The sequence below is a fragment of the Coenobita brevimanus genome, chromosome 94, assembly GCF_032717465.1.
Source record: "Coenobita brevimanus isolate Jiangsu-jjx chromosome 94, ASM3271746v2, whole genome shotgun sequence".
NCBI classification, from domain to species: domain Eukaryota; kingdom Metazoa; phylum Arthropoda; class Malacostraca; order Decapoda; family Coenobitidae; genus Coenobita; species Coenobita brevimanus.
Window position 1 is genome coordinate 25,204,034 of NC_137047.1, and position 14,162 is coordinate 25,218,195.

Below are 14,162 nucleotides of genomic sequence, written 5' to 3' on the forward strand. Positions count from 1 at the left end.
ATCCTTCAGTAAAACAAATTTGGAAAAGAAAAGGGATAAAGGTAAAAAGCAAAATGATGATTTCTACCAAGAACTGGTTGAAGTAGAGACCCACAATAGACTGGTTGAACGTGTAAACAAACTAGAAATGGCTTTCAAAAATGAAATTGATGAAATAAAGAAGCAGATGCACTTGCAAAAGGAAGAAATAGAAAAACTAGGAAGGGAGGCCAATAAGAAAGACACAACCATCAGTGAACTAACCATGGAATTGAGTACAGTTAGGAAGAAAATGAGTGAAATGGCAAGTACAGTAGTCAATCACGAGAGTGTTATGGAAGAGTTCAATAATGACACAGAGACAATTAGGCAAGTTAGCAGTCTTATTGACCAGAGCAGTGATATTGAGGAGAAGATAACACAAGTAAATGAAACTGTGCAAAGCTACAAAAATGATGTAGAAACCACGTATGCTGAAATGGTGAAAGTAAAGAAAGACTTAGAAACAAGGGTGGAGGAAAAAATCATTAAAAAGGAGGTGAAAAGAATAATCCAAAACAATCCAAAGTTAGTCAGAGTTTCAGTAGAGATAAACAAATCAATAGTAATCACTGGTATAGAAGAGGATGAAGTTAAAAACAAGATCACAAGAGACAAAAAGGAGATGGCAAATGTAATGAACTTACTGAAAGAAGTATCAGAGGAAATCTGTAGTAAAGACATAGAGGAACACAAAAGGTTAGGGAAATACGAGAAAAGCAAGACAAGACCTCTAAAGGTGACTTTCCAGAGTGTAAACACTGTGGAAGAGATACTAAAAAATGCAAAGAATCTTAAGGAAAAAGAGGAGTTCAAAAATGTATGGATAAAAAGATGTCTAACACAAGAGGAACTGGAATTACTGAAAGAGAAAAGGGAGGAAGCAAAAACAAAAAATGAGGGAAGATCAGAAGAGGAGAAGAAGAAATTTTTTTACAAAGTAATAGGATTGCAGGAATGAAAGTGGTACACAAACAGGATGGAAGAAAAAGGAGGAAGGTAGTAGAACCATCTCATGACAAGTATATAAACAAGATGATAAAGTTGATGTACTCAAATGTGGATGGAATGGTATCTAAATTACTAGAGATGAATGATTATGTCAGAGAAAATCAACCACAAATAATATGCCTAACTGAAACAAAATTAATACCAAGGATATCAAATGACATACTAAACTTAGAGGAATACAATATATGGAGAAGAGACAGATATTTAAAAAAAGGAGGAGGAATTATAATATTAACTAAGAAAAATCTAAAAGTAAGGAAATAAAACTAGGTATACCATCACAAGTAGAACTGATTGCAGTAGAGATCGACACATCTGAAGGTAAAGTAATTGTAGCCAATTTGTACATGCCACCCAGATCAAACACATGGGAAAGAGACGAATATGAGGACCTGGCAGACAGTACAATTCAGAGTGTAAGATCATTGCTACATAAAATGGAAGAGAAATCGGAAAGAATTATACTAACTTGGGGGCTTCAATACAAATATAAATTGGAATACTCTAGATATAAATAGCCAAGAAAGCTGTTGGGACCAAAAGCTCCTGGATCTCGTACAAGAGTTTTTCTTAACGCAACATGTGAGGGAAACCATCAGAAAAAGAGGACTTGATGTACCTTCAGTGCTAGATCTAATATTTACAAGGCAAGAAAATGATATTGACAGTTTAATATATCACCCTCCACTCAGCAAAAGCGATCATACAGTACTAAATTATAACTTCAGGATTGCATATGACATAGTAAACAGCAATGATAGTTACAAAAAGAGCCTAAACTATAAAAAGGGAAATTATCAAGACCTAAAGAAGTATTTCTTAGAAGTTGATTGGGAAAATGAGCTTAGAGGAAAAGATTTAAATGCTGTATATAAAAAATTTTGTGAATTTTATGAAATAGGAGTCCAGAAGTACATCCCACAGCACTAAGAAGCAGATAAGAAAATACAGAAATGGTTCAATACAGAATGTAAAATATCAAAAGAAAGAAGAGATTTGTTGTGGAATAGATACAGAAGACACAATAGTGAAAGGGCGTATAATAATTACAAACAGGCAAGAAATGACTATACAAGAATAAGGAGGGAAGCCCAAAAACAGTATGAGGAGGATATAATATATAATAGTAGTGATCAACCAAAGCTGTTTTACAGCTATATCAGAAGCAAAACTAAAGTAAAAGATATAATACAATCCATTACGGACGAGGGAATCACTTATACACAAGAGAAAGATATTTGTGAAGCACTAAATAAAAATTTCCAATTAGTTTTTACAGAAGAAAAAAATTTTGAGAGGGACTATGTGGAACACGCATGTCCACACATACTACCGGATATACAAATAGCAGAAAAAGTAATACAGGAGGAGTTAAGTAGATTAGACAGAGGAAAAGCAAGTGGTCCTGATGAAATTTCATGTTGGGTATTACAAGAACGTGCAAAGGAGTTATGTAAACCATTATTTTTAATTTTCAAGAAATCTTTGAGTCAAGGTAAACTACCTGATATTTGGAAAAAAGCAAATATTGTCCCCTTATTCAAGAAAGGAAATAGACAAAATCCACTCAACTACCGACCAGTATCACTGACCAGTGTTGTAAGCAAGGTATTAGAAAAACTTATAAGAAAAGCTTGGGTAAATCATCTAGAAGAACACAGTATGATAACAGAAAAACAGTTTCGTTTCAGAAAAGGAAAATCATGTGTTACTAATCTGTTGAGCTACTATGACAGAGTAACAAACACAATGCAGGAAAGGGAAGGATGGGTGGACAGTATCTATTTAGATTCCAAGAAAGCTTTTGACACAGTACCACACCAAAGACTTTTATGGAAACTGTACCATCAAGGAGGAATTCGAGGCAAACTGTTTTGTTGGATGCAAGACTTTCTCATAAAAAGAGAAATGAGGACAGTACTAAGAGGAAACTACTCATCATGGAAAGAAGTGACTAGTGGAGTACCACAGGGTTCAGTGCTGGCACCAATCATGTTTTTAGTGTATATAAATGATATAAACAGTAACATTGGAAATGAGAGCTATCTGAATATGTTTGCTGATGATGCAAAAATACAAAGGAGAATTACTAACACAGACTCTTGTAAAGAGCTACAAGAAGAATTAAATAAACTTCATGAATGGAGTAGTACATGGCAAATGGAATTCAATGTGGACAAGTGTCATGTAATCAAGTTTGGTAAAAGTGGAAAAAGACCTGATTGGGATTATAAGTTAGGAAATAAAACCCTATACACTTCAGAAAGAGAGAAAGACCTAGGTGTGATTATCAATAACAGACTATCTCCGGCTGACCACATCAGCGAGAAGGTACGGAACATGTATACACTGCTTGCAAATATGAGAATAGCATTCACATACATAAATGAAGACATGCTAAGAAGGATAATAACATCATTCATTAGACCAACCCTGGAATATGCATCAGTAGTCTGGAGTCCTCATCTCAAAAAGCACATAGACAAGATTGAAAAAGTTCAAAGGGCCGCTACAAGATGGATACCAAGCTTAAGGGACCTAAGCTACGAAGAAAGACTAAATAAACTGAATCTACCAACACTACAGGAGAGAAGGAAAAGAGGTGACATGATAATGCTATATAAATGCATATCAGGAAAGGAGAAAATAGACATAAATGATTACTTAACATATGGAGAAGTATCAGCAAGAGGACACTGCAAAAAACTGCATAAGAAGAGAGGTGATAAAGACGTAAGGAAATTCAGTTTCCCAAACAGAGCAATTGATCAATCGAATGCACTACCGAATGAAATAGTGTGTGCCAAAACAATTCACAAATTTAAGGATATGTACGATAAATATGGTTTAAGACACGGGACAGTACGAGCTTGACTCATTCCTGTAAAGATACAATTAGGTAAGAATTAGGTAGGTAAGAACACACACACACACACACATACACACATTTTAAATATTAAGCAGGAAATGCAGAATGATAACTAAATTCTTGCTCCCTCCACACTGCTCAATATCCAGCAGCCTCTCTAATCAGTCTCTCATTTGTGAGGTCACACTCTATGATCTTGTCCCACGTCTTTCTCAGTCTGCCTCTTGCAACATTACCCAAAACATTCACCTCAGCATACTGCATACACATGATTACATATAAAATGATTGGCCAACAAGGGTGATGCAAAGATAAAGCTATACAGTACATGTATCTATGATATGTCTTCACCTGGACTGGGCAATATAATACAGTAAACTGACACAAAGCACACACACACACACACAATACCAACTGTAGATATTCTGGTATAGAAAAATTATTTCCATATTCATGTTGAGAGGTATATGAGGGAGAGGGGAGTGAGTTTTTTTTTTTTTTTTTTTTTTTTTTATGCGAGGAAGAAGGAATCAAAGGCCATGAGCCCGCAGTAACAGTTCCCTCCAAGAGAAAAACAAAATACAATAGAGAGCCAAATTCAAGATCCGATCATTTTGAGATGCCTGGACACACTGCGTTTGAAAGACTGGAGATCATAGGCAGCAGGAAATACAGATAGAGGGAGACAGTTCCAGAGCTGACCTGTTGCATAAATGAAAGACTGGGAGTAACGGTTAACTCTTGCATTAGAGAGTTGGACAGAAAAGGGATGAGAGTTTGCTGCCAGACGGGTGCTACGCGCACGTCGTAGAGGTGGAGGAATGCAAGCAGACAGTTCAGAGGAGCAGTGACCATTAAAGTAGCGATAGAAAAGAGATAAAGATGCAACAGTGCGGCGAAGAGACAGAGGTTGAAGGGAGTCAGTAAGAGGAGGAGAGTTAATGAGATGAAAAGCCTTTGACTCCACCCTATTGAGAAGAGCTGTGTGTGGGGAGCCTCCCCACACATGAGAGTTGTACTCCACACAGGGGCGGATAAAACCCCTGTATAGAGACAACAATTGTGCAGGGGTAAAGAAAGAGCGGAGTCGGCTTAGCACACCCAATCTTTTGGAAGCAGATTTTACAAGAGATGTAATATGATCTTTCCAAGATAAGTCCCGAGTAAATGAAACCCCAAGCATGTTCAAGGATGACGCAGGATTAAGCTGAGTATTATTAAACATTAATGGGTATACCTGTGGAAGATTTTGTCGGGTTGATAGGTGTAAGAACTGAGTCTTAGATGCATTAAAGACAACCATATTATTTTTATCCCAGTCAGAGATACGAGCCAAGTCAGACATTAGGTGTGCCATAGCCTCATCCCTTGTTTCTTGAAGTAACTGTTGAGATGGGCGTTGCGGGAACCGAATGGAAAGGTGAAGGGTGGAGTCATCAGCGTATGAGTGGATAGGGTTAGATGTACAGCTTAGAAGATCATTGATGAATAAAAGGAAGAGAGTTGGTGACAGGACAGAGCCCTGAGGAACACCACTGTTGATAGATCTAGGAGAAGAACGATGGCCGTCTACAACAGTGGCTATAGAACGACCAGAAAGGAAGCTAGCGATGAAGGCACAGATAGAAGGATAGAAACCGTAGGAGGGCAGTTTGGAAATTAAAGATTTATGCCAGACTCGATCGAAAGCCTTTGAGATGTCAAGTGCAATGGCAAAGCTTTCGCCAAGTCCCGAAAGGAGGATGACCAGGAGTCTGAAAGGTAGGAGAAGATCGCCAGTGGAGCGTCCCTGACGGAACCCATACTGACGATCGGAAAGAAGGTTGTGATAGGAAAGATGCCTTAAAATTTTTCTATTAAGAATTGACTCGAAAACTTTTGAAATACAGGACGTTAAAGCAATTGGACGATAGTTGGAGGGTTGGGAGTGGTCACCCTTCTTTGGGACTGGCTGAATGAGAGCAAACTTCCAGCAAGAAGGAAAGGTACAAGTTGACAGACAAAGGCGAAAGAGTTTGCCTAGGCAGGGTGTAAGCACAGAAGCACAGTTCTTGAGAACAACAGGAGGGACCCCATCAGGCCCATATGCCTTGTTAGTACTGAGGCCAGTGATGGCAGAAAATACATCAACTGAAGAAATTTTAATGTCAGCCATGAGGAAGTCAGAGGGGGGAAGTGATGGAGGAACAGCACCGGAATTGCCTAAGGTGGAATTGGAGGAGAAAGTCTGTGCGAAGAGATCTGCTTTATCAGTAGAAGAAATAGCTACAGAACCATCAGAGTAGAAAAGAGGAGGGAAGGATGATGAGGTAAAGTTGTTAGAAAGATTTTTGGCAAGGTGCCAGAAGGAACGGGAAGAATTCGAGTTGGAGAGTTGAGAGCATTTAGTATGGATGAAATTATTTTTAGTAGAGCGAAGAACAGACTTAGCACGATTCCGGGCAGAAACGTAAAGATGATGTGATTCAGGGGTGGGTTGGCTCCGGTACCTTTTGTAGGCCCTCTCCTTGTTGCGGACAGCATTAGAACAAGCGTGATTAAACCAAGGCTTTCTTGCGTTAGTCAAAGGATATGAGAAAGGAATGTATGCTTCCATGCCCGAGAGAATAACCTCCGTAATGCGCAAGGCACACTCAGATGGCTCACGGCCATGGAAGCAATAATCATTCCAGGGAAAATCAAAGAAGTACTGCCTGAGGGCCTCCCAGTTCGCGGCTCCAAAATGCCACAGACGACGTTTCTCTGGAGGGTCCACAGGCTGTACCGGAGTGATAGGACAGGTTAAGGTAATAAGGTTGTGATCGGAGGAGCCCAACGGAGAGAAAAGATTAACAGAGTAAGCAGAAGGATTAGTTGTGAGGAAGAGGTCAAGTATGTTGGAGCTCTCTCCAAGGCGGTCAGGGATACGGGTAGGGTGCTGTACAAGCTGCTTTAGGTCATTAAGGATAGAAAAGATGTAGGCTTGTTCGCCAGGTGGATCCGTGAAAGGAGAGGAGAGCCAAAGGTGGTGGTGAACATTGAAATCTCCAAGAATGGAGATTTCAGAGAAAGGAGAAATGGACAGAATGTGTTCCATCGTAGAAGCAAGATAGTCGAAGAATTTTTGATAGTCAGTAGAATTAGGGGATAAGTAAACAGCACAGATATATTTAGTCAGAGAATGACAGGAAAGCCGAAGCCAGAGTGTGGAGAATTCAGAAGAATCAAGTTCAGGAACACGAGAGCAAGATAAGTCGTTGCGTATGTATACACAACAGCCACCTTGGCTTTGAAATGAGTATAGAGAAAGTAGGAGGATACAGAAAAGGGTTTGCTGTCGGTTGCCTCAGACAGCTGAGTCTCCGTCAGAAAAAGAAGGTGAGGTTTAGAGGAGGAGAGGTGGTGCTCAACAGAGCGAAAGTTAGATGAAAGGCCGCGAACGTTGCAGAAATGAAGAAGAAGAGAGTCAGACAGTGGTTCCAGGCACCTCGAGTCGTCACCGGGAGAGGGGCAGATGGTGGGGGCATTTATGGTCCCCCCCCCTGGGGACTCCGAGGCTTGATTAATCGACGCCATTTTTGTGAATTTTGAATAGCAAGTGTAGTGTGTACTGTGCATGTAGTTTGGTGAAGATAGTTAGAGAAATTTGTACTGGAGAGCATGCTGGCCTACTCTCTGTGTAACTGAGTTGGGAAGGGCAGTCAAATGGTGGGTGACAGCGTGATGTGGAGGCGTTTTGTCTGCAGCCACTCATTGCGGGATTAGGGAGTCAGGCTATAGATAGACAGACAGATAGTTTTTAAATACTTGTTGGTGTTGTTGTAGATCAACCTCAGTCTGTCTGGCCAAAGACCCAACCACAGGCACGCAATCACTTCTGATAGGCTGTCCTGTGCAGTTATGGTGTATATTCATAGCCATCCACTCACTTCAAAGGAAATGCACACACACCTCCATCTTGATACAATCTGAAATGAACAGCTATGGCAGAAACAAACAAAAACATTACCAGTACATCATAAAACAAATTACCTTATGGGTGTGGCAATTCCAACTACAGTCGACCCTCTGTCCTTGCGGTTCCTCTGTTTGCGGTTTCGATTGTTTGCGGTTTGTCACCAGGGAAACCAAATCACCTTTTTCGAAGTTGAGAGAAAAATGGACACACATTCAAATCGCGCCCCACACGCTGCATACCGCCCGCAGCGCCACCCCTGCATTGTTTTGAATCTCTCGCGGCAGGCTCTCTCATTCTCAGGTTCCGAGATAATTCACCATCAAAACATGGACGATTCCCTGTCAGGACAATTCGCACCCTGGACGATTCTCCGTCATTCTATAAATATACTTATTTTATAATAATTAAAACTTTAATAACTAATTTTCAGGGGGATCTATCAAAGTCTATATTCATTCAATAGCGTAGGCTTTGGATATCATTTATAAGTTGCACTTTTAGCCAACAATTAATGTGTTTCTACTTCACTGTAGTCGACTTTGAATTATATTCTACCATCACCTGTAGCTGTCTTCATTAATTTTTATTGGTACTACAACATCCTGGGTATATTTTAAAACGACTCTGAAGAGGTACAAGTATATATTCATCTCAAATGACAATATTCAACGTGTTATTCTGATCGACCATAGTGGATGCAAACCGTAGGGAAAGATATGGCTGAGCCTCAACAGATGTCACTACATTTATAATAAAAACAATAAACCACCACCACTTTTAAAACTCATATATTTAAAAGACTATTCGTTTTTTTTTTTTAAAGGCTCCAACATGCTTGCATGTGTCAGCCTTGGTCACCTAATGGTGGCTCTCCACGCTGCACGATCCATTGCAGCCTCCCTGTTCAGTCCCTTAACCCTGAGGTCACACTTAATGACCTTGTCCCATGTCTTTCTCGGTCTACCCCTCATAACCCCACCCCCAATATTAACACCTCTCACCTTCCTCACCCAATTATCATCCCCCGTCCTCTCCACACGTCCAAACCATCTCAATCTACCTCTCCTCATCACAACATCAATACACTCCAGTCCCATCCTACCTCTCAACTCTTCCATCGTAAACCCAGCCTCTCCAGGCCTTGGACGCAGGGACGCACTGCACATCCACCTAATCATTGTCATTTCTGTACGTCTGAGCCGGCGAATATCTTCCTCCTTCACTGCCCAGGTCTCACTACCATACAGCATTACACTCCTAACACATGCTGCATACAAAGATCCCTTAGCATGTAGGGAGAGTCCTCTCAATGTCAGGAGAGGCAAGAGCTCCCTAAACTTCTTCCAACCACTTCTCAACCTAGCCAAAGAGCTAGCTCCAGCCCCACCTCCAGCACACAACATGTCTCCCAAATAACAAAACTCTTCCACACACTCAAGAGATTCAGTGTGTATTATAGTATGTAAATACATGACGGGGAATCGTCCTGACGGCGAAAAGTCCTGACAGCAAATTGTCTTGTTACTGTTGTGACTGCTAACTGACTTGACGGCGAATTGTCCCGAAACCCATTCTCACTGTAACCACGCTTGTGTGTGCTTGTACTCGCTGATCTCTCCGCGACACCATCATTTTATCTACCATGGGCCCTAAGAGAGCAGCCAAGACATCTCCAAAGGTAGAACTGCAGGACAAGTTATGAGAGGGAAAATCCTGGTAACGGTGGTGGAGGGTGAGAGTGTAGCTGTGACAAGCAGTGTGAGTGGCCATCCACCTATGCAATTAAACTTTTTTTTTCATACTTTAATTATAAATAAAGTGTTTATTGACATGTAAACAGGGGTTTTCTTTCATTAAAGAAGGAAATGGGGGGCTAGGGGTGTTTTTAAGGGGGGCACCAATTTTACACGGATTTTCGATCTTCGCGGGGGCCTCAGGCCCCTAACCCCCATGAAGACAGAGGGTCAACTGTATATTATATATAACAAACTCTCAATTTCAAGGACAGTAATTTTGGTACATATGCAACACAGATAGTTAAATGCTGAATGCTGACTGCAAGAAGTGATTGGAGGGAAGGAAAGGAAGGAACAGTAAAGAATTAGCACCAAACCATAATATGGCACTGTAGGAGTAGAAGGAAAATAAAGGCCAGAAGAACCATGAGAATATCAAGAAGAGAGGTAGGACAGAAGAGCAGATGACAATAGGGAGACAAAGACTGGAGACAAAAAGGCCGCTTTTAGTCACCTCTTATGACAAGCAGGGATACTGGGGAGGTATTCTTTCCCCCCCTTCCCAGGGGTGTGGAAGTGACTGGGGAAAAAAAAAAAAAAAAAAAAAATCTGGGTATTTAACCCTTTAACCGCGGGCATTGTTTTGCCCCGACTGGCCTCTCCCGCGGGGGTTTCAACCAAAACGTAAACAAACTTTCAACCTTTATAACTCTGCACAGAATAAATCTAGAGCAAAAAATAAGGTACCATTAGAAAGTACTAACCTTCGGCTTTGCAATGATGTAGGTTTCATGATTTCGTTGACTATCACTGGATGGGCAGTGCCATTAGAAGTGAGCGATCTAAAATCACTATTTTTCGCTCACACACCATTACCCTCGCTCATACACCATTACCAAATGCCAACCTCATTCTGATAATAATACTATAAACATATATGAACACTGCACATACAATAAACACCCACTCTGAGTTCACTGAGGCAGGTAAAAGGCACTGTAATTACCCCCACTTCACTGCCACATCAGCGTTGTTGTAATCACTATTTTTCGCTCACACACCATTACATAATGCCAACCTCATTCTGATAATACTACTATAAACATATATGAACACTGCACATACGATAAACACCCACTCTGTGTTCACTGAGGCAGGTAAAAGGCACCGTAATTGCCCGCACTTCACTGCCATATCAGCGGTGTTGTAATCACTATTTTTCGCTCACACACCATTACCAAATGCCAACCTCATTCTGATAATAATACTATAAACATATATGAACACTGCACATACGATAAACACACACTCTGTGTTCACTGAGGCAGGTAAAAGGCACTGTAATTGCCCGCACTTCACTGCAATATCAGCGGTGTTGTAATCACTATTTTTCGCTCACACACCATTACCAAATGCCAACCTCATTCTGATAATAATACTATAAACATATATGAACACTGCACATACGATAAACACCCACTCTGTTCACTGAGGTAGGTAAAAGGCATTGTAATTGCCTGCATTTCACTGCCACATCAGCAGTGTTCTCACTCACACAGCTGGACAGATACTGATGTGTGTTTGGTCCAGGATGGGGTGGGGCGCCCAGGGGGTGGGAGGTGGGGCCTCAGGGGGGGGAGGAGGGAGGTGGGGGTTGGCTGGAGTGAAAGAACTTAATAGCTACTCTCCCTTGAAACAATTGGCGTACGGAAAAAACGCGGGGTATTCAAAATATTCACAAACATTCGAGAATGACACCCGCGGTTTGGTCCAGTTTTTGCAATGTCATTCTGGAATGACACCCGCAGTTAAAGGGTTAAGGAAGCAGCCAGGTTGCCTGTGGCAATGCGTTTAGCAACGATCTCCAACTGGCCGAGTTGTTCAACCATCACCCTGACTGGAAGCATCAGTGTATCAAACATACAAAGTGTATGCCAGGAAAGAAAACAAAAATACCCATGGCAAAGCTATGGGAAACATGATGATTTAACCGAAACTAATCCAACCTTTGACGGCCAGCTTTCAAATTCAAAAATGCACATTAGAAATGTCAAATATGGCCAGCTACTGGTGGACATCTGTGAAATATTTATCTATCTATCTCTAGCCAGAAACCATAATCCTGTAAGAGATGGCCATTTGTCTCTGAGTTAGTTGTTCTATGGAGAGGGGCACTAACCCTCCGCCAACCCACTTGTTGACACATACGGAACACGTTGGGGTTGGTTATATGGGTACCACCCAGTGTTGTAAATGGTTTCCTGGCTTACAGGAAACCATTAGGCCTCTCACTCAATGTAAAGCCACCTGAAAAGGAATGAAGAGTACAGTAATAAAAAGTCACAGAAGAGATGGGAGAAAAGAGGGCATACACAGAAAATGAGTGATAAAAGTAAAGGAAGTAGGCAGCACTACATCAAGCGATAAAAGTAAAGGAAGTAGGCAGCACTACATCAAGCGATAAAAGTAAAGGAAGTAGGCAGCACTACATCAAGCGAGTGTACAATGGTCACCACCACCTACCATCTAACCTAATCCAACCTTTGACAGACAGCTTTCAAATGTAAAATGTGTGTTAGGAACATTAAACATGGTTAGCAACTGGGAGACGTCTGTGGAAGATTTATGCACCCAGAATTCTCATTTACAACTTTCATAGACGTTTATAATAATGCCCAGTAGCTATGGTAATCCACAAAAAATAACAAGTAACCTGAGAAAGACTCATTTCAATAGAAAATATGAAAAGGCCACACTTGCTTGGCAATGAATTAATGAAAAATGACAGTAATACCAACCTTGATTCCACTGTGACTTAAGTAAATGTACTACCGTTTGTGGTGGTCCAGTCATGGATGGCAGCTCACTTGGTGAAGAGGTGGACACAGCCAGAGTTGAGTGTCACCAGCAGTTGCAACTTTTCACACCTGAAAACCATACACACCACACTGGTCACTAACTCAAGGATGCTGTACTAGTCTACCTATCTATTAATTGCCAGACACCATAATCCCGTAACAGGTGGCCGTTTGCCTTTGAGTTAGTTATTTTACACAGAAGGACACTAACCTTCCACCAACCCACCTGCTAACACAAAGGGAACATGTGTGGGTTGGTTACATAGTTACCACCCAATGTTGTAAATGGTTTCCTGGCTTCCAGGAAACTATCTGGCTTATCAACAATGTAAGCCACCTGAAAATGAAAGAAGAGTAACAAAAAGTGACAGGAATGATGGGAGAAATAGGAAGAGATGAGGGCAGACACAGAAAAATGAGAGAAAATGTGGTACTCAAGCTTAACTGGCAACATCCTCACTGTACTTACCAGTGTCTGTATTCTCTTCTTACCCGGGCCATGTCTCACTGCCAAACAATTTAAGACTTAATACATTTTCTAGAGTTGTTTGCATGAAAGGAAAAGCCCCAACATAGTCAAGAGAGGCAACAGTTCCCTAAACTCTTTCCACCCCATTTCTCATTCTAGCAACTGACAACACTTCTTCCTACAGTAAGCTGAACACCCCCATACATCCCAGGCAGTTATTACCCAAAACAATTCTTAAAATATGCTGCCACACTGCACAGAAAATCCCTCTAACATTACATTTCTTGTGAACTCATCTATTACAAACTATACACAAAATTCCTTCCCCACTTTTGCACACAGCACAAGACATGATACCCTGTCCTAAATTACTTCCCTTACACCAGCTGACTTTGACCCATGTATATCAGAACAGTATTAATTTTCAGTTCCTTTGCTTCCATTTCATCCTTTTACCTCTCCTACTTCTCTCAAGCCCTCTGCATATGGTCAGCAACCAAAGCTTCCAAGGTAGTATGTAACTGACAATGACACAAGGGCCAGAATAACAACACAAGATTCAACACAGAAATCTGATGTGCCCCACTCACAGAATTCCTTGCTTCACCATCCATCCTCTCTCACACACAGTTGCCCCTTCATACAGCAGTTTCATCACTAACCTGACTTTCCATTGCCCATTTTTGTTTCATCACTAACCTGACTTTCCATTGCCCATTTTTACTGTCACCCATGAAACTGTATCAAATGCTTTCCCCAAATCTACAAATACAATAGTATAGTTCCCCCCCCTTGCACCTGTCTTGTTAATTATTCCCTTTTGTGTCTTCGTCTTGTAGGCCTCTCTAACTCCACCTCAATCGTGTGTAAGAATAAAATCACACAGTGGTAACAAGAGCAATATAGTGTGGTGGCAGCAAGCTATTATCAGGCTATGGTACCTTATGGGGGGTGACGAAGAGGGGTAACTTTGTGAGGTGGCACTGATATAGCCAGATGGTGGAGTTACCCTGTTATGTAAATGCTCTACAACCCTATCCCCATACACCAAAAGGATGGTACAGTACATGGACTGCAGGAAAAGAGTAACTTCAGCCTGCAGTCCACTGGATTCACACTGGAATGATCTTGGGGTTGAACCTACTATTGAGTGAGATTTAAAAACTTTCCTGCCCAACTCTAATGCAACACAGCCAAGATTCTCAGTCCTTCAGGTATGCAACAGGTCAACTCTGGAACTGTCTCATCCACTCTGTATTTTTCT